Genomic DNA, 25,416 nt, shown 5'->3' with positions numbered 1-25,416 from the left:
GGGCCATTCCACAGAGAGGGAAAAGCAGAAATGCCTTCTCAGGGGGGCAGCCGCTCCGTGCTGCTGCCACCAGTATTCAAAAAGGCCAGAACTGGCACCACACAGAGTAGATGAAGTTAGGACTTATTTTAGGATCCCTGAGGTAGACTAAGCTCTTTCCTTTCACCACTCTATTCAGAGAAGGGGATTAATTCTTTCTGATAAACATTTAGACACAGTACTCACATTGACCTATGGATAAATTAGCCCAGGTTTGTTGGGTTCACTTTTCTTAATTAAATTTTCTAAGCTTAGACATAGAGTATACTCTTCTTTCTAGATAACTAGCATATTAATTTTGCAACCACAGAAGTTTTAACTTTTGGAATATTATGTGAGTGTGGGCCACCTTAGAACATGTAGCCTCCTTATCTGATATTCTCTTTTGTTGTAAATGTGGTGCACAACTGATAGATATCATAGAAACAATCTTATAGCTAACAAGCATATCACATGCAGCCGGCAATGCTTTTTATTGCTGTATTTATAATCTGAATCAATGGCTTTCCTCACTGAATTAATGGTTCTCACCACTGACTAACAGGACTTGTCTCAGATCATTTCAAGTGCTCTATGAAGTGGTATAGTAATACCTTAGTGTTTTACCCCATGCTAACATTTTGAAGTGTATTGACAAAGGGACTTCAAAAATATGTATATTTATGAGAACTGACTCCTTCCTCAAGTAAGACATATAACTAGACATGTTCTGTTCTCCCTGATTCAGAATGCCATCTTTTGATCATTGATGGATTGAAAAATAAAAATAAAATTGTTTTGTATTCATCAATCATAAAACATGAGAGCATTTTAACAACGGGGATGCAGATCGGTAAATTACAACTTGCTGAACTTTCTACCTAACACAGTTTAGTGTATCAACTTGTCAATAAATGTATTAATAAACATTATTTTGATAGGAGATACATTTTGTAGAATGCAGTCCAATATATTTAGTCTAATTCATTACTGTTCCATGACACCCCCAGGTTGATTGATGGGGGGAAAATGATGTACTCTAACATCTGGTTTTTGAAATCCTCTTTTTTGTTGCTGTAAGTGCACTGATTTTGACACTGTGCAGACTTTAGTATTTTCCTCTCCTACTTCCGTATCTGCTGCTTTGAATGGGAAAATGTAATTGATCTTCCCTCACAAAATTCCTGCTGTTTCATGAGCTCTTTTTACATTCAGTATAATCTGTTTCCCACTGATGTTGGAAAACATAATAAGGTCACAGCAGGGAGGCTTTAGCTTCATTAAAGAACATTATTATAAAAAAAATGATCTCAAGTAAATTGTTTTTGTCCTTGTGGTACAGTTTTCACGGATCCACATTAATCTGAGCATTTAAAGCAGTAATAAATGTGTTAGCCGCCATCACATTACAAATGAAGCTCCTTATCATTCATTTCACCATGAGAACCTCTAGTGGCAGATGGAGATGTCAGTCGTTTTCTTTGCAGGCATTTCCTAACCCCATTGAATTAAGACATTAAAGGATCCCCACAAGGGCCAAAAACCAGTCAATAAAAAGGTTTATTTCTGTCTCTAAATTGTCCTGAAGCCTTTGCTCTGCATCTCCGTAAGCATAGATGCCAGAATTATTTAAAAGAAGTGAGCAAGCAGGGAAACAAATTGAAACTTTGACCTACTCTGGCTTCCATTTATCTTGGGTGCCCATAAGAGGACTGTGAAGAAGGATTTAAGATAGAGAATCAGTGTGCGCTCTATTAATCTAGTTTAACTGATACTAAAATCTGACAGAGCAAATTACAAGTTGCAGGCAGTAAGGCTTATCAATTCATTACAACTTTCAAGGCTCCCTTTCTCTTTGCTTTCAGCTGCTGGCAAAGGATAGACTTTACCGTTCAATTTTTCAGTTTATTTTTGACTGCTTTTAATTAAATTTGATGGCCTGCTTCTGCACTAGTGAAGTTATTGAAGTTGCAAAGCACTTTGCTGCTATACTGATGGCTCCCCTGATGTCGGTCCATTATTAACTGCTTTTTCAAAAGTGCTTCTCTCTCCTCTCATTTTATAAATATTTAAATAACTGTGATTTTGTATAATATAAATATCTGACTCTGGAGACTGAGATTCTATTGGCTGTTTTACATAGTGATAGGATCTTTTTTAGAAAATAGAGTTGTATGTTATAGTATTAATTTGGAAACCACTACCTTCTAAATCATGCCACTTGTAAGTGCCAGCACAAATTGTAGCAATATTTCAGACTTGCAGTAATCAATGAATTAGTCAGTAGTTTATGCTTTTTGTGAATATTTTCCTCCGTATTTTAATTAAAGGAACAGACAAAGAGAAAAGTATAACCATAGAGACTACTGACCAACACTGGAAGCCAGACACAGAAAATTTGGGCTTAGTGAGAGCCACTTTATTTGTCCAAAATATATTTAAGCAGTGCTGAACCTGGGAAGGAGCAAGAGAGGGGAACAACTTACGACATCAACACACTCATCAAACTCAGCATCCTATGATGCTTCCAACCTGTTTTGGGAATGGAGTCCCATGCCGGCCATCACGTGACGTTGTTTGAATTTTGGCAGAGGCCCCACCCCCCAACTGGGGTGGAACGGTCATTGGGTACTTCCCCCATAACACGGGAGACTTCTTGTGTTATGCTGACTCCACGGATACTCCCTAAAATGGCAATGATTCCCATGTGTGATGGGGAAAGCATTGCTGAGAGACAGCTGTGTGTGGGGTGGCATATTCACTTCACTCCCCCTCTCGTTTCACCACAAAGCCAGGAGAAGAGGGACACTTTACCTGGTCTTTGTGATGAGGCCCTTAGTGTGGGAGGTTGGCCTTGACTCCCTCCTCAGCTTTCCCCTGGAAGGGAGACCCAGGGCAACTCTCTCCACTAACTCACAACTTAAAGTCAGACCAAAATCTCCCGGTCCACCTCAATGAGAGACTCATTCCCTATCCACTGAGTCACAGGAACTAGAGAGGCAGTTCCACAGCCCTGCCCTTCACCAAAAAGGTGCCAAAGTATACACCAACACTCTTTTCTCCTCCCTACATGTCAAGAGGTAAAAATCAACCTAGTACCTTTCTCCCCATCAGACCAGACAATAGGGCCCTCACTCCCTGATGAACATTCCCCGTATTACCTGCTTCCAATAGATGCATGATATCAACCCTATAGAATTCAGGCCACTGAAATTCTATAGTGGTATATGAGAGAAAATGGCATAAGCCCTTAAGCAATGCACTTTGAATCTCTCTGTTTACCCTTCTGTAGGCTAGATCAATGTGTCAGGAATCCTTCTCATATTGCATTATAAGATGAAAGAAAATAACTGAACACACATGGCCATCTTTTCTATATGACTCAAAGATTATGCAGAGCCTGAATAATAAAGGCCTTTCCCTTAAGGAAACCCAAGTCATCAACATGAATTACCAAAACATGAAAAAGAGGCCCAATGTGCTCCTCAGATCACAGAGATGAAACCATTCCAACAAAGATCTTATTTCCCAAGCCAGACCACCGTGCCATGCTCTCTCAATCTCAAGTGCGCCCCAAAATGGCACTCCCAATCTTGGTAAGCTGCCCAGTAAACCATATTATGACAGCAGATGAGGAGCTGCCATTCTCCAGGCAGAACCTAGGAATCCCATATCCCTTGCTCAACCAAAATAAAAAATTGCTCCAACTCCTGCTATTCATTCCATACAGATTTTTAGAACCCTCTTATTCTGTCCCCCAATGTACAGCATCATGGTTTCCACCTGACATAATTTATAATGCCCTTTCCTCCATGGAAGTCATCAAAGGCAGCCGCTTCCTTCAGAGCCTTGTGCAATGCAGGTTTGCAGTTGCAATAGTTCAATGAAAGAATGAGAGAATGCTCCAAATTAACCCAATTGCTACCCACACAAATGTTTACTTTTATGGAGCAATGTATAACATTGCACACCTATGAACAATTCATATGCAACTGCTTGTGGAGCTTAGAGCTAGGAGAGACAGAAACATAAGAGTAGAAACACTGTGATTTCATGTATCAAGCTCAGGTCTCGTGTGTTGACAAATAGTGGAGCAAGTGAGAGTTCAGATCACAGATTTATTACTTTAGATTTTTATCACTGATGATAATAAGGTTATCATAGATGAATGACACCCATATAAGGTTGCCAGTTCATTATTGTCCCAAGCCCTGGTGTCATTAATACCCTGATGCATTAAGTACCAACTACATTTTGCTTACAGCTTGTTATTCAAATTTACACAGGATTTCCCCAGATCAAAGTGAAGTGAGGGGACTATTCCTTCTTCTCACTAATTTAGGAGACAAGATAAGGGACCTTAATGGAGCCTATTTACTTCTATCCAGAAGATGGATGTAGAATAAACAGTGGGTGAACTCTAGTGATACAATGATTGGGAGGGAAGGAGGAAGTTAAGTAAAAAATAAATAAATGCATAGATTCCCCCTTAAGTGTCTTAAAGTAAAAGCAATAAATTTCAACAAAATTAAAATATTCTTTCTGTTCCTGGAAGTGAGTGAATTGAAGCCTAGGCCCAAGTAAGAAAAAAAACTGCTAGTTTTTTGTGCAGCTGACAGTACCTATATTCTTTTGGCCCTAGGCATGTTACTATTGTGCCAGCTGATTAAGAGGTTACTGACGTCACCTCTTGCATATATCGTCTGGTTGTGGCATAATACAGTAGGAAGGTGGCCTATGCACAGACCATACATTTGCATTATTGAATTTTTTGTCATAGTAATACTGAGCTCGGAAATGCTGGGAGAATATCAATCTACCAAGGTGTTCATTAACTTAATTGGTTTCAAAAGTTAATTTAATCAGGTACTTTGAATGTACTTCCTATGAATTGCTAAAAGCATAAATCATATATGTCTAAAACTAACATTGCTAAAATTGACAGCTTCTAAAGACATGAGGACAGCTTTACGATATTTATTTTAGTTCGTTTGTTAGTGCATATGTATTAAGGACATACACAACAGTAAAAGAGCAGCTTCATTTGTATCTTCAAGAGCATCTGAAAGACACAGGCTAGAGTAAATCACACTCTCTGCAATGCTCATATTATACGTTTTGTGATTTTAACTTACAGGTCCAAGAGAACTATAAAGATGATAAAGTACAGGTTGGAAAATTGCTGCCTCATATTGTAGATTCCAGATGATGCATGTTAATTTGGCACAGGCATAAACCTAGATTTGTGTGTTTCCAGACATTTATACAGGGATGATAAAGGTTTGAGGTTTTGTTTTGGTTTTAAAGACAGATTGATGAAGAAATATTTTTGATTAAATGTATGCCAAAACACAGATAGAACTGCAAAACAAGAAGATCATACACAGGGAAACCTTTGCTGATTTTTGTGTATACAGTGAGCCCTTGGTATCCATTGGGATTTGATTCCAGGCCTCTTTATGGATACCAAAATCCCTAGAATGATGCTCAACTGTCATTATATACAATGGTGAAATGAAGCTTTGTTTTTTGTGGGGGTTTGGGAGGCGTGGGGGCCCTGAATGGTTTAATCTATGGATACAGAGGGCCTACTGTAAATTCCATTTTTGGCTTATATTTTTTATTTATTAAACAACCGTAGATCAAATTCTTTTGTTATTTTTAGGTATTTTTAGAGAGAGACTGAGGAGAGGGCGACAATCTCTGTTTGTGTACAGATTCCATTCTGTTATAAACATGTATCTTTGTGTGAGAGAAAGGGAAGGGAGAATAGGAATCTAGGATGTCATACTTTTGTGCTTTAACCACATTTCAAATACACAACAATTTTCATGTAATTAGGGAAATGTAGTTAGTTGCAAAGCCCAAGAGCAAACCTGCATCTTCCATTCCATTTTACCACTTGTCAAAGCATTCACCCCCAGCAGCCAGATATTTATTTTCTATTCTATCTCTTCCTTCAATATTGTGAAGGTCTTCAACTGTTTCCAAACTTTCTACTGCTCCAATAGCATTAAGGTCGCAATTCTTTTTTCGAAGCCAAAGTTTCTTGTGGACCTCTAAGAAATGTTTATATATTATATATTTTATATAATGTATACATATACATATATCAGGCATGGGCGAAATTTTTGACCAATGGAAGACCCTAGGGACCATCCAGTTCAACCCCCTTCTGCCATGCAGGAAAAGCACAATTAAAGCACCCCCAAGAAATGGCCATTCAGCCTTTTTAATAATAATAATAATAATAATAATAATAATAATAATAATAGCAACATCACACAGTCCTAGACACTTGGGAAGTGTTCGACTTGTGATTTTGTGAAACAAAATCCAGCATATCTATTTTGTTTGCTGTGTCATACTTAATAATAATAATAATAATAATAATAATAATAATAATAATAATAATAATAAACAGTAGGGGTGACAGGATCTGGGCAGCAAGGAAGAAGTGGAAACAAGGCTTTTGGCCACAAGTTTCCTCCCATGAAGCACCTCACTGCTCAGAAACACAGTCTCTAATTGTGACCCTGCCGGCATGGCTTTGTTGAGTATCTTAATGTTTCGTCAGATTTGAGATATGCACTGTGTGTATTCACATTCATTTCTAACTAAACCATGTAGGCACTGATTTCCCAATGATGTGTGTGTGTGTGTGTTTGAAGTTATATTTGCAATTTAAAAAGATAAAAGTCTGATTCCACTTTTCTTGAATTATGAATTATATGGTATATGTGTTAATGCAGATTAATCAACATTGCAAATTAAGCCTTGGCGAAGCTTCCTTACCTTGAGTTGAGGCTGATCGATTCCTCCAAAGCTGGTGCCAACATTCTGTCAATCAGATAGATTGTCAAGGGCCAGGAAACCAGTTGCTTTTTATCCCCACCTGGAAAAAAATCGTGCAAGATAAGTTACTCATTGTGTTGTCTTTGCCTGTCACATTAAACTGTTCATTGAAACCTCTTGCCAAGAACTGATGCAAATAGTATTCAACTATGTGAGTTAATCTTGAATGTTTAATACTTAGCAAAATATAGAAGTGAATTAGACCAGTTATCCCTTTTAATATTATTTAAATAAAATTCATCTAGAATTTGCAAAACTTATGTTAAAATATAACTTAATTAATTATATTTAATTAATTAAAACATCATATTACAGATAAAAATCTTACAGCAGCAGTTGCTTTAGCACTTACAAAATACTGATCTAGTATTAAAATACTTTTAACTGATTATTGAAATATATTTAGCAAAATTATTCAATAAAACCAACAACCAAAAAATGTATACAGTAGGATCTTTTTTTCCTATGGATTCAACCATCCACAACTATACACACACACACATAAGTAAACCTTGATTTTTTTTCTATTTAATTGTATTTTATGGGACTTGAGTATCCACAGATTTTGGTATCTACAAGTAGTCTTGGAACCAAGCCCCTGCAGACACCAAGGGCTTACTGTATACCTTTTAACACCTAATAGTAGCTATGATGATTATTTGAAGGCTAGGTAAATAATACATTTATATTGAAGAGTCTTATAATTTAAAAGTATTATAACAATTAAAAATTCAATAATAAATTACAGTTTTATGCAAGGTGTTCCAAATTTTCATCCCTACCCAGCAATGCCAAGTTCAAATTGCCAAAGCACAAAGTTGCAAGATTTCTCTTATAATTTCACAACACGTCTTCACTATCACTTTGTGCATTAAAAATGCTGCTCCTCTTGACTTAAATGCTGCTTTGTGCATATAAAGTGTTCTTTCTTACAGACAAAAATACCTTGTGCAAATTTTGGGCAGAAAGAAGTCTTGAACTGCAAATAGTTGCAAATTGCAATTTGATTCTTTTATTTGGAAGAAAATCCCTAAAAGTAGTCAATAATTGCACCCACAATGTCATTGATTTGTTGATGTTCTGGTTCAAATGTTACTACGATTTTCATCCCTTATTACATTATATAGCAGTAACTACTTAATTGTGTAACCACTGAATGCTATTGTTTCTCAATGCTTTCAGATTCTTTGTTGCTGGTGCAATTTTAATCATTCTAATGTGTATTAACTATTTGTTATGATGTGGAATATAACCTCACTAAATCAGACTATATATCCCTATACAGAATGGGAACACAATGTTAATGGGGGAAACCCTCTCAATTGTGTAGATTCCCCATGCAGAATTGTTCTTGGCCCCAAGAAAGAACCATAGCAGACTCTGCAGAAGTGTTGCAAGGAAAAGTGGGAAGCTTGAGCGAAGAAAAAACACTGGGACAGTGATTAAATGGAAAGCAGTGGAAGGAAGCTGCAGAAAGAGTTGCTGTCAAACCCATCACATTGCATTCACCCAGCAGCTTTATATTTCCAAAATGACAAAAACGAGGCCTACATCTGCATTGCAGCTCAAGGCTGTATTGCAGCAGACAGGAGAGGTACTAATTTCTCACTACTGTTGGATAACTGATTTATTGAATCCCATCTTATTTTTGTTCTATTTCATCTAGGAATATATTGCATGTTGTATAGTTATTTTTGTCCTTTGTCTATTGCTTTCTTCTGTCCTTCTCCCTCCATCCCCTTCCTACACTCTTGTTTGCTAAACAAAAAACTTGAATACACCAGGAGTGCAAAGATTGCAGTATTCTGTCATGAGTTCATCCAGGTGAATAAATAGGTATTGGGGCTATCAGGCACAGGTGTAAAATCTCATAGAACCATAGAATCAGAAGAGGTTACAATGGCCATCTAGTCCAACTTCCTGCCATGCAGGTACACACAAGCCAAGCACTCCTGACAGATAGCCATCCAGCCTCTGGTATAAACTTCCAGAGAAGACCACACTCTGAGGCAGTGTAAGGTAAAGGTAAAGGTAAAGGTAAAGGTTTTCCCCTGACATTAAGTCTAGTCATGTCCAACTCTGGGGGTTGGGGCTCATCTCAATTTCTAAACCAAAAAGCTGGCATTGTCTGTAGATGCCTCCAAGGTAATGTGGCCAGCATGACTGCATGGAGAGCCATTACCTTCCCGCCAGGGCGGTACCTATCGATCTACTCACGTTTGTATGTTTTCGAACTGCTAGGCTCGAAAGCTGGGGCTAACAGCAGGAGCTCACACCACTCCATGGATTTGAACTGCCAAACTTTCAGTCAGCAAGTTCAGCAGCTCAGTGTTTTAATCTGCTGCGCCACCGGGGGCAGTGTATCCCACTGTAAACACCTCTTACCATGAAGAAGTGTTTCCTAATGTTTATATGGAATCTCCTTTCCTGCACTTTGAGTCCATTGCTTCATGTTCTAGTCTCTAGAGCAGCAGAAAACAAGATTTTGTTTTTTGAATATCCTTTCAAATATTTAAAGGTGATTATCATGCCCCCCCCCCCCCAAACATTCCTTTCACTGGGCTAAACATATCCAGCTCCTCATGAGGCTTGGCTTCCAGACCTTTAATGTTTGTACATATACCCAAGGTAACATATGCACTTCCCTATTCTCTCAGCTATCCCTGCAGGTTGTTCTGAAGATTATCAGAAAGAAGATCTGAATCATGCAAAATGACTTGAGAAGCTTCTTTTTGTAAGACAGAAGATCAAAAATGGGGCGCTGGAAATGGCTCAGTAATTTGGGCTTTGTAATTGGAAGATAAGTGTATTAGCGACTATCCACTGACACTATGTTGTTTTTAATTAATTCTTCAATATTCCAATCCATTCCAATTAGAACTTTTTTTACAGCAACAATTAAATAGGCCCTGCGCAGTTCTGAAAGTGGGGAAATGGCAGCAGGTAACTGGCAACTTGTTTATATATTTAAACAATTTCATATTGCATCCAAAAGTGATATCTTACAGCAATATAGAACAAATTAAAACTTAAAATTAAAAGTGAATAAGAATAGACATGAAAATGCATCCTGGAAATGCAAACATTTAGGACCAGAGATTTATAACCTTGATCTCAAACTACAGCACATTCATTTTGGAAAGAACTATGTGAAGAGATAGATCTTTAGCAGGCACCTAAAGTACACCTTGGTGGGTACATCCCAACTATGAGGAATGGGTAATTTTAAAAGATGATGACCATTATGTCAAAAGACTGCTTTTTCAAGGTTAATGCTAGAACTTGTTAAAAGACAAAGGAGAAATGATTTGAGGGAGCCAGGCAGTCATAATTCAGAAATAAGAGTTTCTAATCCTAGAGTGATAAAATATGTATTCATTTTCATACATCAGTGCTGTTAATTCTTTGTTTGTATTCTGTATTTCCATTTTTTCCTGCCCCCACCTTACAAGACTGATAAACGTTCTAGAAAATTCAAGGATAAAGATTGTCTGGCTTCAGTTCAGAGCCTTAAGATTCTGCACACATCTACACAAGCCATAAAACCCAAATGCAACCAGCAAAACTCTGAAACTCTGGTGCATCCTCGCGTTTTGGGGTTGGTGTAAACTACTGGGTCAGTTCTAAATTAGAAATGCTCATACCATTAGCACTGGCTAGTGTTGCCATCTCATTTTCCCTGTGCTCTGTGGCATCAGAAACAAGGTGTGATACTTATCTTTTTCATAGTTTGTTGCTACAGCAGCAGTCATGGAGCGCCAAAGAGCTTCTGGCCATCACCACCTGCCTTTGCTGATGTCAGCAAAGGCACTTAGGTGACTTGTAGACAGGAGGAAATCACCTTCTTCTTTCCTTCCTCTCTTTAAGTGGTGTGAATGTCTTTACTGACACCATCACTGTTGCAGCAACAAAATGATGTAGAAGGCAAGGGAACCAGGCCTGGCCTGACTGGATGGTCAGTACTCTTCTGCTGCCACTGCCTCAGAGAAGGGGGTGCTTTGAATGCGATTTCCTGCTTCTTAGCAGGGGGTTGGACTGGTTGGCCCATGAGGTCTCTTCCAACTCTACTATTCTATGATTCTATGAGAAGTGAAAAAAAAAACTCAACAGAATATAGGGCTGATCTGAATTAGCAATGCTTCATACCAGCCCTTGATTTAGGTGCCCATATAGATGGGACCTGAGTGAATATTTGGTAGCTCAGTATTTTTACTGCCAATGATGGGTAGGTGGAGGTCCAAGTATCAAAATAAATTGACCAGCTGTTAAACACTTGGGCTTATGGGTGCTGGTAAGATTTATTATTCTGTCTCAGACACAAGAGAATCCTCTTTAATCAACTCATAACCTACCTCTCAGTTATACCAGGTTGCACAGTAAATACTTATCATGCAATTATGCCATTTCTCACAAATTCAAATAGACAACTTTAGGAAGACATAAATAATATGTGCTGAGCTGAAAAGGAGCATGTTTCACAAGAGGTGTTGATGTTTAGCAATTGGCATTCAGAATGTGTGCAGCTTGCTCAGGGAATCGCAGGTGGTAACAAGGTCAGATAAGCAGAATGGTCAGTGATATATGTCTAGCCACTGAAGCATAATAACGAACCATTGGTCAAAACATCCCTCTAGATCTGACAAGGCTGTGACCTTCTAAGAAGTATTTAACTATCTGAAAGAATAACACAGTAACAACAGATTCCTGCAGTAGTTGTTGTCTTATAGAATGAACTATAAATGAAATGCAGTCTTTCCAGTGAATACTAATACACTATCATGTCTAAGAAATATGGCATAATAGGGATCTATTGATTTTATTTTATCTCTGTATTGGTTTGCAACTTACAGAGTTCCAGAAGGCGTTTTAACACAGCATCACACAAAAATGTCCCAACAATTCAGTACATTTTAACCACCTGCCTCCAATTTCTGAATACTCTCACTGCGCCTTGTCTAGCTGTTTTTAATTTATTTTATTGGATGTTTTGCTTTTACATGTTATAAGTTAAATGTACATACGTTGATTTATTTTATAGTGTATTATTGGACTTGGTCCCCATGTGAGGCACCCAGAGTCCCTTCGGGGAGATGGGACAGGACACAAGAATAAAGTTGTTGTTGTTGTTGTTGCAAATTACTCTACATGAAAATAATTTTAAACCCATGAAGAACAAAATAGAGCTATTGACTCACTAAATGGAACAAAATTAAACCAAATCTAAATTCCCTGAGCAGAGAATTACGGAACTAGGGTCCAGCACAGAAAGAAGTTGTGCCTGAAGTTTCCACCAATCTAACTTCTGTTTGTGGTGGTATGTACAACAGGGCCTCTGTGGCAAATCTTAAATTGTGGGGAGATTGATTTGAGCAGAGAGGGCATTTAAGATGTCCAGGATGCAAAATAGTTTTAAAGAAAGAATCAGCACCTTGAGTTGCACCTGGAAAGCAATGGGAAGCTGGCACATTTGACAGATTAGCAATATAAGTAATCTGCACATTGCATTTTTCATGAACATTGCTAAGAAGCTGATCTGTACAGAACTATTTAGATTAAATAATAATGCCAAGATCCACCTACTCCAGGAAGTGACACAACTATGTCGATGTGCTAGAATCTCCCTCAGGGATTAGTGTAAATATTAAACAAAAATGTAAAGGTCAAAACAGAATTCTGGAGTAGCTCAGATAATATGCAAAAGAGGAAACATCCCCTAATATTTTGTGATTTTTCAGCCAGACAGGACTGGAACCACAAACTAATGGAGCCAACTATTTTCTTGCTGTCCAAAAACTGAAAAAGAATGCCATAGCTAATTGTATCAAAGACTACTGAAAGGTCCAGCAAAGTCAAGTATACATCCTATGTTTGGTTTCCTGTCATCCACCAAAGTGATCAATGCAATCCAAATTGGATTGAGTTTAACGGTGCCATGTAAGCAACTTCTAAAACTGTGCATAAGCCTTAGAAATTATAGTGTCCTGTGGTGTGCATGTTGGGAATCTAACATGTCAGTTTTTGTGTCATGACTATGGATATGAGGAATGCAAGCAAGTTATTTCATCCCTCACGGCAAGAGGATATTGTGACACATTGAAACGTGTCAAAAAAAAGAACAAACTCAACAACTGAGAACAGTTTTCTCAACTGGGAACATTTGCTAAAATTTCTCTTGCACAAAAGCAATGGTTTTCCAAATAAAATGGTTGTTTAGTGGAGATGGAAAAAGATGAATGTTGTGCATATGATAATTTACTGCAGAATAAGACAATGCTTAACTTTCTCATTAGTATTTCATTTTCAGTATGAAATAGTTAAATTGTATTTAGTATATGTGTGAACAGAGACTTAAAGCAAGAAGTTTGAACTGCTTACTTAATGTGTAATGATAATCTTATGTAATGTCATTGCAAAATGATAAATCATGCAAAAATTCTATATAATATTTGTCTAAAACCTCAAGTTTTAGAAAATGAGCCCATCGGAATTCTTGCTCCAGAAAAGATTACATGTATTTTCATCATTGCCTTATTACTTTAGATTTAATAGTTAAAAGGAGAAAGAGCTTAACTGCTGACATTACATTGCACATCAGCCTCTATTTAATAATAAAGATTGGTGGCAATTTATGGAAAATGTTTCCCTTGAGCTCATTTGCCTTTAATCCATTTAGTGAAACTTATGAAATGACACTTTAAATACTCTCTTTATGAAGGAAAACTAAATGAGAGAGCAAAACTGACCTCGTGGGATCTTACATGAAATTTCTGCTGATGATCTTCATTCCTTAAAATGTTAGGTGATGAAGCTTGAATATACAATTTATTCTATCAGCTTCAAAGATATCTTGTCCGAAAACTACAGTAAACAGTTGAATCCATCATGTGGCAACTGTTCCAGTATAAAAGAATGCATGATTCCCACTTCCTTATTAAAAGCCCTCTGGTTCTCTTATTAATTAATTAATTTTCTGCCTTGGTGCAGGACTACATGCACACACAAGATAGATAAAACCATAACCAGAGATTTCAAGATTTTAAGTTAGTTTCTGAGGGCAATCCCATCTTTTCATGTCTCAGAAATCACCAGTTTGAGGAACAGGGACTATATTTTAAATGGTCAAAAAATGGTCTAAAATATGTTTTTCAGATGTCAACAAATCCTGGTGAGAAGAATACCAGACAGACAAGAATCTTTGCAGCTTGATTCTTACAGCATTTTCCTCAAAGGGTTTTGTTGAGCCCCCATGAAGTAGTAAAATTGTACACTAAAATTGGTGACTGTATTTAAACTGGGCTACAGAGAGCGTACAACTCCCCTGTTGCAACTAGCTGCCTGTTGCACTCCTAGGCTGCAGAGACACCTTAAAACCACACTGGAGACCCAGGCTATAAGTAATGCAAGCTGTTTATTGAAGTTAATATGTACGCATTAGCAAATCAAAGTTCAAAGCCACTAAAACAAGGTTATAGTTCACAAGGTACGAGACACTTAAAAATCATGAAGCAAAGGTCAATAGAAATCCAAATACAAAAATAAACTTCAATCAAGGTAGTCAAAATTAGTCCAAGGAACAGAGCCATGAACTGGAACAAAGAACTGGATCATGAACCGGAACAGGAGATTCAAAATGAAAAGCTTTTAGGAACATGACATGATAATCCAAAATACCCAGGAACAGGAACAAGAACTGGAACAAGGCTCAAGGTACAAGGCTTTCAGGAACTTGGCAGGAAAACCCACAGAAACAAAGCAGGAAAACTTTTGCTTCAAGATTCTCAAGTACTTTATTCTTGTGGACTTTAAACCCCATTTTATTGACTCTGAATTTGATTTTCTACTGCTTGCATATAATCTTCAATAAACAGCTTGCTTGCTTGAATTCTGGGGCTCCAGTGTGGTTTTGAGGTGCCTGCGCAGCCTAGGGGTGCAACAATTATGGGGCCTCTGTAGACAGATGCCTAAGATCATCCAGCTGAAGGCTATTTTAGGCTGGAGCTACACTGCCCTATATCCCAGGATGTGATTCCAGTTCATCTGTTTATCCCAGATGATCTAGCAGTGTAGACTGATGTAATCCAGTTCAAAGCAGATAATCTGGGATAAGATTCTGGGATATAGGGCAGTGCAGATTAAGCCTTGCTGGTCCTAATCCTGAGTGAGAAGTGAGGCAATGGAAAATGGTATTTCATAAAAAGGAGCTCAGAGTGTGGGCTGTTCCATCCTTATAGAATTACCAGTAGCATAAATTCCTATCTAAATGCATAATTAATAGAAGCTATTTACAAAAATAATGTTTTGCTTTCATTTATTTGGGAACTGTAAACCAGCTTCATTCTCATGGGCCTATTCTAGTCCCTCTACCGCCTCTTTTAATCATGACCCGGACTATCACTTCAGAAGATGAAATGCTATGAGCAAATATTCTGTGAAATAGCCAAAAAGCAATAAAACACATAGTGATAATTTGATAGCCCATTTTATTTTCAGAACAAATAATTCATGTTCTGCTTACTGATGCACACAGGCTCATCCTACAGCTGCATGTTCAAGTCTCTAATAATCTCCTATTTATGTAAGTCAAAAGCTGCATGTTCATCCTATAGTGAGCTTTAAAATAAATTACTTTAATTTTCAACATGAAAATATGAGCAAGCTAATGCATATGGCGAGGAAACCACTGTAGAAAACTGTTCAGACAGATACTATAATGAAATGTAATTTTGCTTCATCTTGGAGTAGTGTAGAACCTTTTATTATGCTCATAACACTGAGCAAATTGCTCATAATTACTTATGAAGAGAAGAAAGGAAAAAGCAGATCCAGCAAGTCCCTTAACAATCTCAACCTGCAGCCCAGTGCTGGATTCATATGCTGAGAGCAACCAAGCCTGTCAGAGATAGTGTAGCAAAGCAAAGCAACAGAAATCCCTGCAAAGAAGAAGAAATACAGAGAAATACAAGGAAAAAGAAAGAACCAGAAAAGCATGTGTTTTTTTTTCTAACAACTCAACATTTTACCCTGAAAATGTTAATGACCATAGTGTTTTATTCAGATATCTAACCTGTTAGGTTAGAAGGAGATAACAGTTATCCGCAAATTAAAACACTGTATAGTGTAGAGCTTAAAAAAATGCTTTGCCAATTCAAAATCACATTCTTTTATTTCACTTGAATAAAATGTTCCTCCTTATGTTTGAGGTTTTGTCCAAGAGGGTTCTTATTTATGACCCTCTTACACAAAAACTAAATTTGAACTTTGACAGGTCTTAGGAGCAAAATGCTAGAAGAGTTAATAATCTTTGTACAAGAATATAATCACTGCACAACATTATTTTGTATAGCTGGGCTTCAGCACAGCAAGTTAATCACCAAGTTGCAATAAATCTTGCCAACCAGAAGGTTGAAAGTTTGAAGCCTAGGTCAGCTCCTGACCTTAGCCCAACTTCTGCCTACCTAGCAGTTTGAAAACAAATGTGAGTAGATAAATAGGAACTGTATTAAAGCAGAGAGGTATTTAGGATCGGCATTTCGATCAGAAAAAAAGAGAGAGGTTACAAAGAAAAGCTCTTCAGCAGGGAAATGGAGTGACAGCACCCCCTGGTGGCCAGAACAGAGCACAGCCTCCAAAGATGCCAAAAGATGGGACAGCCTATATATACCTCTATCTGTTATCTGTCTTGTCATTGTTATAATCTGCATTGAATGTTTGCCATATATGTGTTCTGTGATCTGTCCTGAGTTCCCTTCGGGGTGAGAAGGGCAGAATATAAATACTGCAAATAAATAAATAAATACATAAATACATAAATATTTATCTCAGATAAAAGTAATAGAGACTACTTCCAGACAAAATAAAGTGAACAAGAACAATCAAAGGACTTATTCAAAGATCCAGAAATTAGTTCTTTTCAAGGATCATGGTGGAAACACTTTTAGTTCATAAGCGCAGAGGAGGAGACTTAATATTTGCTGATCTTCCCAGTTCCCTGGATTACTTTACACATTCTGAAAAGCTCCTTGAGAGTGTTTCAATGTGTGAATAAACTCACTAAAAATCTCAGGGCTATCTTTTCCATCTCTAGATATCAGCATATACACATAAAAGGAGAAAGGATGAAACTGTAGGTTATGCAGAAATAATTTGAACGCACTCGGCAACAAAGTTGCATGACACTCCTTGGTACAGTGGTGATGTAGCCCTCTCTCACCACCAGAAGTTCTTAGGGACCTCATCGCACTGAGGTCCAAATCCATGGGGCAACAGTGGGAAACTGTTGTCCACGCTCCACATCACTTGTTGCACCCCTTACCTTATCCCATGGGGAGAAGCGTTACCTCCTGGCTTCCCCCCATTCTTCTCTGTGGAACAAGGGAAGCCTCCCATGTTCTCAAGAAAGGGTCCTAGCACGCTGCCAGAATGCTTCATCTACTGAGCCCCGCAATAAGTAGCCTTACATTGTGTGATGGAATCCAGTGGACTCAGTTTAGAAAATGTCCTGGCAGCATGCTAGGACACTTCCTTCTCTCTGTGTGATGCAGTGGTTAGTCTTATAGTAGAAAAGAATAGCAAGTAAGTCCCCAAATTCACTCATATAGAGACATGTTTATATGATATGCTTTCAACAAATAGATCTTAGAGGAATAGTAGGGTACTGAGTAAAGTAGTCAAAACTTAAGTAACATTTTTAAAGCCTAGTATATACACTTCTAACACAAGCTTCCTTTTCCCATTTAAATGATATTAAGGATGCAATACTTTGCTACTTTTTGAGGAGGCAATGCATACTTTTAAATATCTGCTCCCCACTTTCAGAAACTACACACTAGTTGCAGTTTGGGGTTTATTCTGTGCAAGTTCTAGTTCCTAAGAGCAGCAAACAATGTATTTTATGGTACAGTAGAGTCTCACTTATCCAACATTCTGAATTATCCAATGCATTTTTGTAGTCAATGTTTTCAATGCATTGTGATATTTTGGTGCTAAATTCGTAAATACAGTAATTACTACATAGCAGTAATGTGTAATGAACTACGTTTTCTGTCAAATTTGTTGTATAACATGATGTTTTGATGCTTAATTTGTAAAATCATAACCTATTTTGATGTTTAATAGGCTTTTTCTTTTTCTCTCCTTATTATCCAACATTCTGCCGGCCCACTTATGTTGGATAAGTGAGACTCTACTGTATTTGACACTTGAGATTCATGCCACATTTCCATCTGAATATAAATACACATTGGGTAGCCAGAAATATAAAATAATGGAATAGTACTGAAGAAATAAAGAAATTAAATCAAACCCACACTAAAAACAAAACAAGACATGGTTCTTTCTGAGTAGTGTAAAAGTGACAGGTTTCTAATAGGGCAAAAATGCATGGGCATAGATAAGAAAATGTTCACTAGATATAGCTACAGTATATTAGTAGAAACCTATGTGTAGATAGCCTAAGGTACCTCCTGATGTTATACTATTGTGATTAATACAAATTTAGATGTCATCTTGAGATGTCAGTCAATTTTCTTTTTGGGATGGGATATGGAAGAGTTAACATAATTTCATCCTGTGAATTCCAACAAACGATTCTGTCAGTTCCGTTTGGGAGGGACATATAGGAATTGGGTGATGGGAAGAAACAAATATCTAAAGTTGATAACTTTATGACCTCTAGACAAATGAGTTTGGGGATTAAAAAAGGAAGGATTTTAATTCATCAAATTCATACAAAAATGTACAGAACAAACCCCTATTGAATCCTGGGTTAATCCCCAGCGAGGCACATCACCAGACAAAATAATCTCTCTAGGGCACTACTGCCAAGGGGAATTGGGTGCAATATTAAAAGAAGTAATCAAACTGAAGATCATTCTAGGACACAATTGTTTGCGTGCTCTTTAAAAAGATTGGTGATGTGTGGAAAATATATGTTCCATAATATATCCATATCTACTGGTATTCTGAAGGTGAGATTTAAAAATAGACTTTTTTGTATTAAAAGTGTGCCCAATACCAGCCCTCTGTTTCTGTCTGTCTAAACCAGTACTGACTGACAATGGCTTTTTGGAAGACTTTGAGACCATCTACACTGTTGATATAATGCAGTTTTACACAGTTTTATTGTTAGAGCTCAATGCTGCGAAATTCTGGGATGTGTTGTTTGATGAACTGGCACAACTCTTTGGCAGAGAAAGCTAAAGACCTTGTAAAACTACAAATCTCATTGTTCCTGGCAGTGAAAGTGGTGTCAAACTGCACTAATTCTACAGCGTAGATGCACCCTTCAGATAGATATTCTTCACTTAACATACTTCCTCATCACTGAAGATGCCAATGACTGAATGTTAAAGATGCCAGGGATTGAATCCAGGACCTTGTGAATATAAAACATGTAATCTGACACTGAATGATGGTCCCTTCTCATTGGTTACAGCCCCTTCGAGCAGAGAGAGCATGTCTCTGTGTTTCCGTTACTAGGGTGCTTGAAGGGAAGGTTACTGTTGAATTCATATCTAACTGTGGGTTTCTCACTGGCATTTGGCTAGCTACTATGAGAAACAAGATGCTGGACTAGAGAGTCATATTATTGCTCTTACTTTCCTAAACATTCAGAAGTAATTTATTGAATACTATATATAAAATAATATTGTAAAATAATAAGTTTGGTCCACCAGAAAGAAACCATGTAAGTTGTATTACTTAAAGATTCAGTTCTGTGATAAGAGGAAATATGTATGATTTTTCTTTTTTTTTCTATTATGAGAAATGGGACATGCACTTTCTATGTGCAACTACTATTCCAATGTTAAAGCCTGAGAAGGAGAAAATAATTAAAACAGAATTAACTATTTACTTACAAGTTACATTGCTTTACAAACTGATTCAGAACAGAGATGAAAGAAATAGTCCCAGAAATGTGTCATCCTGCACTTACTTTGGTTTATAATTTAATTGTGCCACCTTCTATAATCACAGCAGAGTACGTCTATAGCTCTATAGCAGGGGAGGGGGAAAGAAATTGCATGCTAATCCTGATTTATGGTATTAAAAATGGGAATAAATCCCCTTTTTGTTGAATATGGAGTAGTTTGAGATGAGAGCCCAAAGGAATATTTGATTCCTCCAGTTTTATGCAATGAAGCAGATTTGAACTGTACTTAACAAGCAAAGTTGCATTTAAATTGCTTTTGGGGAAAATCATTTTGATCTCTTTATTATATTTAACATAATGTGTTCAGAAATGAAATGTTTTAAGAACATAAAGTTCAACTCAGAAGGCTATGATTTCTGCTGCCCAAGACACAGCCCTAATATGCATCACTTAAGTCTGGAGGCAAATATATGTTGAGATTCCATCTACTATAACATAGAGTAGTTATGTTCTGGAATATCAGTATTGTCAGCAATTTCTGCTCTGTCTTGTGATTATCTAAGCAGAAATTGTCTGCAAGCAGCACTGTTTCAGAAACATTTCTGACATTCCCACTTTTATACTTGGTCCCTATGATATTTTGCATTTTGTTGTTAATGGCTGCTGAATAAGTTTCAATTTATGGTGACCATATGAATGAGAGATCTCCAAATTATCCTATCATCAATTGTCCTGCTCAGATTTTGCAGTTTCGGGGCTATAGTTTGGTTGATTGAGGTCCCTTCTACATTGTCATATAAAATCCAGAAGATCTGCTTTGAACTGCATTATATGGCAGTGTAGATGAATCTAATCCCATTCAAAGCAGATCATTTGGATTATCTACTTTGATAATCTTGATTATATGGGAGTACATCCAGTCTGCGTCTGTCCACCTGGAAGGTGTTTTTCTATTTTTCCAACTGCCTTCTATCTTAACAAACAATATTGGGGTTCAATGTGTTGTCGAAGGCTTTCATGGCCAGAATCACAGGGTTGTTGTATGTCTTTCGGGCTGTGTGGCCATGTTCCAGAAGCATTCTCTCCTGACGTTTCGCCCACATCTATGGCAGGCATCCTCAGAGGTTGTGAGATATGGATATCCATATCTCACAACCTCTGAGGATGCCTGCCATAGATGTGGGCGAAACGTCAGGAGAGAATGCTTCTGGAACATGGCCACACAGCCCGAAAGACATACAACAACCCAATATTGGGGTTTTTTATAGTGCATCATGTCTTCTCATGATATGTCCAAAATGCAACAGTTTCAGTTCGATCGACTTTCCCTCTAGGGCGAGTTCAGGGTTGATTGGCTCTCTTCATCTTTTTTGCATTTAGGAATGCATATTTTAAGGTTAAACAAATTTGTATTTACTATATCTCTTATAAATCATTTCAGCATCTTTGATGACTTTACAGCTGTTCCCATGCTGTGGATCCCTCTCCCGTAGAAGGCTGCACTGCTTGCCTGCACCTTCTACAGTGAGACCAACATCTTTTATATTTAGACACATTTTTGGTATTAATTAGAGCCTACAGAAGGATCTATTAGTAGAGAAAATTGCACTTTTATCTTCATTTTTGTTTAAATGCCTTTAAACTGTTTTCTGCTGATGCTGTTTATTTGCTATTATGCTTGGGTTTTAGCCATATTTTGTTTTACTGCCTCATCACACTAGAGCATGAATCCAGTTTAAATCTGGTTTCTGCCTCCTGCAGAATTCTGGGGTTTGTAGTTTGGTGAGACCCAGGACCTGTCTGGCTGAGCTGTTTAAAGTCCCCTCCCAAAAGTGGATTTAAAATGGATCCAAGCTCTAGTGTAATGAGGTCCCAATCTATGTTGTTAGCCACCCTGAATCCCATATTGAAAGACAAGTGGAATACTAAATGAATAAATTCACTCTGCTGGACCTCCCAACACCATTGGCCATAGTATCTTATGCTGCATTTCTAATATGGCACTCGGGGGCACTCTTTCACAGTGTTTCTGACCTTCTGAGATATTAGTAAAGGTAAAGGTAAAGGTTTTTCCCTGACATTAAGTCTAGTCCTGTCCGACTCTGGGGGTTTGGTCAGCAGGTTCAGTAGCTCAGCATTTTAACTCATTGCACCATCGATATTAGGTGTATTGATTTTATTCTAGTTTTTTAATGACAGACATTTGTAACAGGAACATTGTATGGAAATATATGTTAAAAGGAATGGCTTTTTATTAAAATTAACCTAGACAAAGCATTCCTGGAACTGAAAAGCACCTAGGTGAATGATGACATAATTCCTTATTATAGTGTTTAATTTTTTTGATTCTCATCCAGCAACCTGAGAGCATGTCACTTTTATTGGATTTTCAGAATTGCTCAGATAATGAAACACGCCTTATCAGAATTTGGCTCAATAAAGCAAGGGAGAAATTTATGAAATGAATCAAATTTAAATCTGTCAAAATATTCCATACGCATTTAAATATTAAAATTGGGATATTGCTAAGACAGAGAAGACAGAATGAAAATGATCATTATATAATAACAGTGATCGACATTAGATTTGCTAACGAAAACTTAACTGACTAGATTTTTATGTTTACCTTTTTTGTTACATTTATTGTTAACTCTTGAATTCCTTTAAATTATATTTTCTCATCTATATTTGTATTTAAAATTCAGTACCTATTCAGACTCTAAATATATAGCAGAGGTATCCAGGTATCTCAGTTACAGAAAGAATATATGATGATGTACAGGTGATGTGGAAGATTAATAAGAAAAGAAGGTTCTGTAAATGGAAAATCATCCTTGATCCTGAATTTGGTTTGCTCTACAGAGCTTGACTGCTTTGCTTGCTAGGGAAAGGAGAACAAAGTGAGCAAGTGAATTTCTCTCCGGAGGGATGTGGTCATGAAGAAGACTCTTTCCCATGCCTTCACCAGATAAGGTGATCATCTACATCTAAGCTGTAGAGGACTTTGTAGGTCATAACTTACACTTTTTATGCCTGGAAATGGGCATTAACAATCTATATATGTTCCATTAATGAATGTTAATCCCTAGTCATTAATAATCTGCATTGTTTCTACTTATGTCAGTAACTGACGAGTGTCTGGAATTTATGGGATACTTAATCTGGCAGCTCCACTTTGGATTTAGCCCAGACTAAGTCTCCTAAGAGTTCCCTTTCTTAGTTGTGGGCACTTAAATATCACAACATGGAGGATTTTTGCACATTAGAAACGATTTGCTTCATGGGACATTCCATGCATGAAAAAATGGTATTTGCATATGGTAGAACTACAATATAGATTTCCAGAGCAATGCAGATTTGTAGACCTATGCTGAAATGATGTGTCTCTGTATTCACCAAATGAATTCAGAGATATATAGAAATAACATAAATTATGAGTAATTTTCTTTAACATGATGACTGCTAACTAGATGGTGATAACTGGTCAGACAAAAGCCATTTTTTCCAACAATTTCACAGCAAAAGTATTATTTACTGCAATGAATAATAAATACTGCATGGCAACTCTAGGGTAATATTAACCTGACAGATTTACAGTAACAGCATTTTCATTACAAATGTGTCACTTATTTCTTACAAGAGATGTCAACAACAGACAACAATAAACATCTATTTTCATCACCCCACAGGTGGTTAGCTGAGCAACTGTTTCTGAACGTAACCCTGCAAGATGTTTGGTACCTATATTTTAAAATGAAACCTCAGATATGCTCATGATTATTTATTATCTAAGGAATAGAAATAACATTATTTTTATAGTTGCCCCATTAGAACTTGTAGATTACATTACAGTTTATGAGTAAATTCCCACTACTTTATCAGATGAAATGGGCAGTAGTCCACAAAAGATTATATTACAGCAGTTACTCCTAAAGTTCAGTAGAGTCTTATTTCTTTGGCAACCTGAATTTTAAAATAATCTATCCATGGAAATATGAAGATGGCGAGAAGAATATTTATCCAAATGTTCACAGCTCTAAGTAAAATTTCTCTCAAAAAGTACCTTGTTAACCATTGTTTAAACATATTTTGACAGGATTTCTGAGCTGAGGACAACATTAGAACAGAAAACTCAATTCCAGTCTTCAAATTATATACGATTATGTCAGGTTAATACCAGATCAGTCTGTATGAAAATTAACACATTCAGATTCCTCCAGGATCTTTGGGAGAAGCATTCTCACTCATTTCTGCTTCAAGAACAAACTCACTGGGCCAAGAGAGACACACACACAGAAAACATGAAGAAATTCCTTAATATCATTACTTTTATTGCCCTTAGTGTTACATAATTTTTTGTTCAAATGTGATTGCACATTTCTGTGGATCTAAAAATAAATAGCAGGGAAAATAATCTTAATGTGTGAACAGAGTAAGCAGAACAGTACACGGCACCCTGTTTTCACTACACTGGATCATGCTGTTGTAGCTGACTATGCCCACAGAGATCCAAAGAGCTCCTAGCTATCCTGGGGCACCTTTGCTAATATAAACCAAGGCAAGCCCATGACTCCCAAGGGGGAAAACAGAGGGTCATCTACCTCTCTTCTCCAAATTGCAGATTAGAGTAAGGTAGAATACAGTTCAACTACAGTAGTTCCATGCCTTGCTGCCAAGTGCTTTCAAGTTGATTCTAACTTCTGGTGACCCTCAAAGAGTTTTCTTGGCAAGATTTATTCAAATCACACCTTCATTATATACTAAGAAAGTATGACTTGCCAAGGATCACCCAATAGGTCACATGGCTGAGCAGGGACTCAAACACTAGTTCTCCAGAATCTTAATCTAAGTCTCAAACCACTGTACCATGCTAATAAATCCTTCCCTATTATTTCTGAAGATCTTCCCACTGCACTGAAAGATTAGACAGCATGTTCAGAAGGTTTATTTGTTATAGCAGCCATATAATCACCTGATACTAAGATTTTCCAAATCATGTGAGTTCTAATGTAAGTTATTTGCTTTCTAGATAGGAAACATACTGAGCACATATGTTCAATTAGGCTATCAGTTTAGGATTGAGTCATACTTTTCTTTATTCCTGCTATCAAGTGTTGCTTGATAAACCTGCTATTGCCTACCCCACAATGAAATAATGAGACATGGCAACTGTGTTGGGATAATTACAGGCAACTTTTATTACTTGTTACATTTTTAACTTTCTTCATGAACTGCAACAAACTAAGTACCTCTTTACACGGGCTAAAATTCGGCGTGTTGGTGGATTTTTTACACTTTCGCCACGGATCCCACTGGTTCCCATCAAACACCAGCAAAGTATTCTGGGGCAGCTCTGTGGCAAAAGTGCAAAAAAAACCCCATTGTCACCACTGAAAAACTGCTGGTGACACATTACGGGAGGTTCTTGTCTTTCCATAAGGAAAGATGGGTTGAGCTGGCTTACTGAGGCTTCCCTTGTGTGATGAGGTGGGGGGAAGCTGGTATGGTTTGGGGCATAAGGCAAGAGGTTCTCATATCCCCTGGATGGCCACTACCGGTTTCTCCATGAGCCACACCTATACTTGTCAATTCCAGTGGCGCATGTGAAGAGGTCCAAAGTTGGGGTTGAACTTGATGCTGGATAAACTGAGGCAATGGCCATCCCTGATATA

The 25,416-nt window shown here is 37.4% G+C and overlaps 1 protein-coding gene across 44 annotated transcripts in view; it reads right to left on the bottom strand.

Moving 5' to 3' along the window:
• Positions 1–25,416, bottom strand: part of ptprd (protein tyrosine phosphatase receptor type D) — a 1,517,053-nt gene that overhangs the window by 1,082,988 nt on the left and 408,649 nt on the right. For all 44 annotated transcript variants that reach the window (XM_062974169.1, XM_062974170.1, XM_062974173.1 and 41 more), the window contains exon 5: positions 6,814–6,913. The gene's annotated coding sequence lies outside the window, so the exon portion shown is untranslated. The remainder of the gene's footprint in view (positions 1–6,813; positions 6,914–25,416) is intronic.

Source organism: Anolis carolinensis, chromosome 2 (assembly GCF_035594765.1).
Source record: "Anolis carolinensis isolate JA03-04 chromosome 2, rAnoCar3.1.pri, whole genome shotgun sequence".
Taxonomy (NCBI): domain Eukaryota; kingdom Metazoa; phylum Chordata; class Lepidosauria; order Squamata; family Dactyloidae; genus Anolis; species Anolis carolinensis.
Note: the sequence above shows the minus strand (reverse complement) of the source record. Positions and strands in the feature narration are given on the sequence as shown.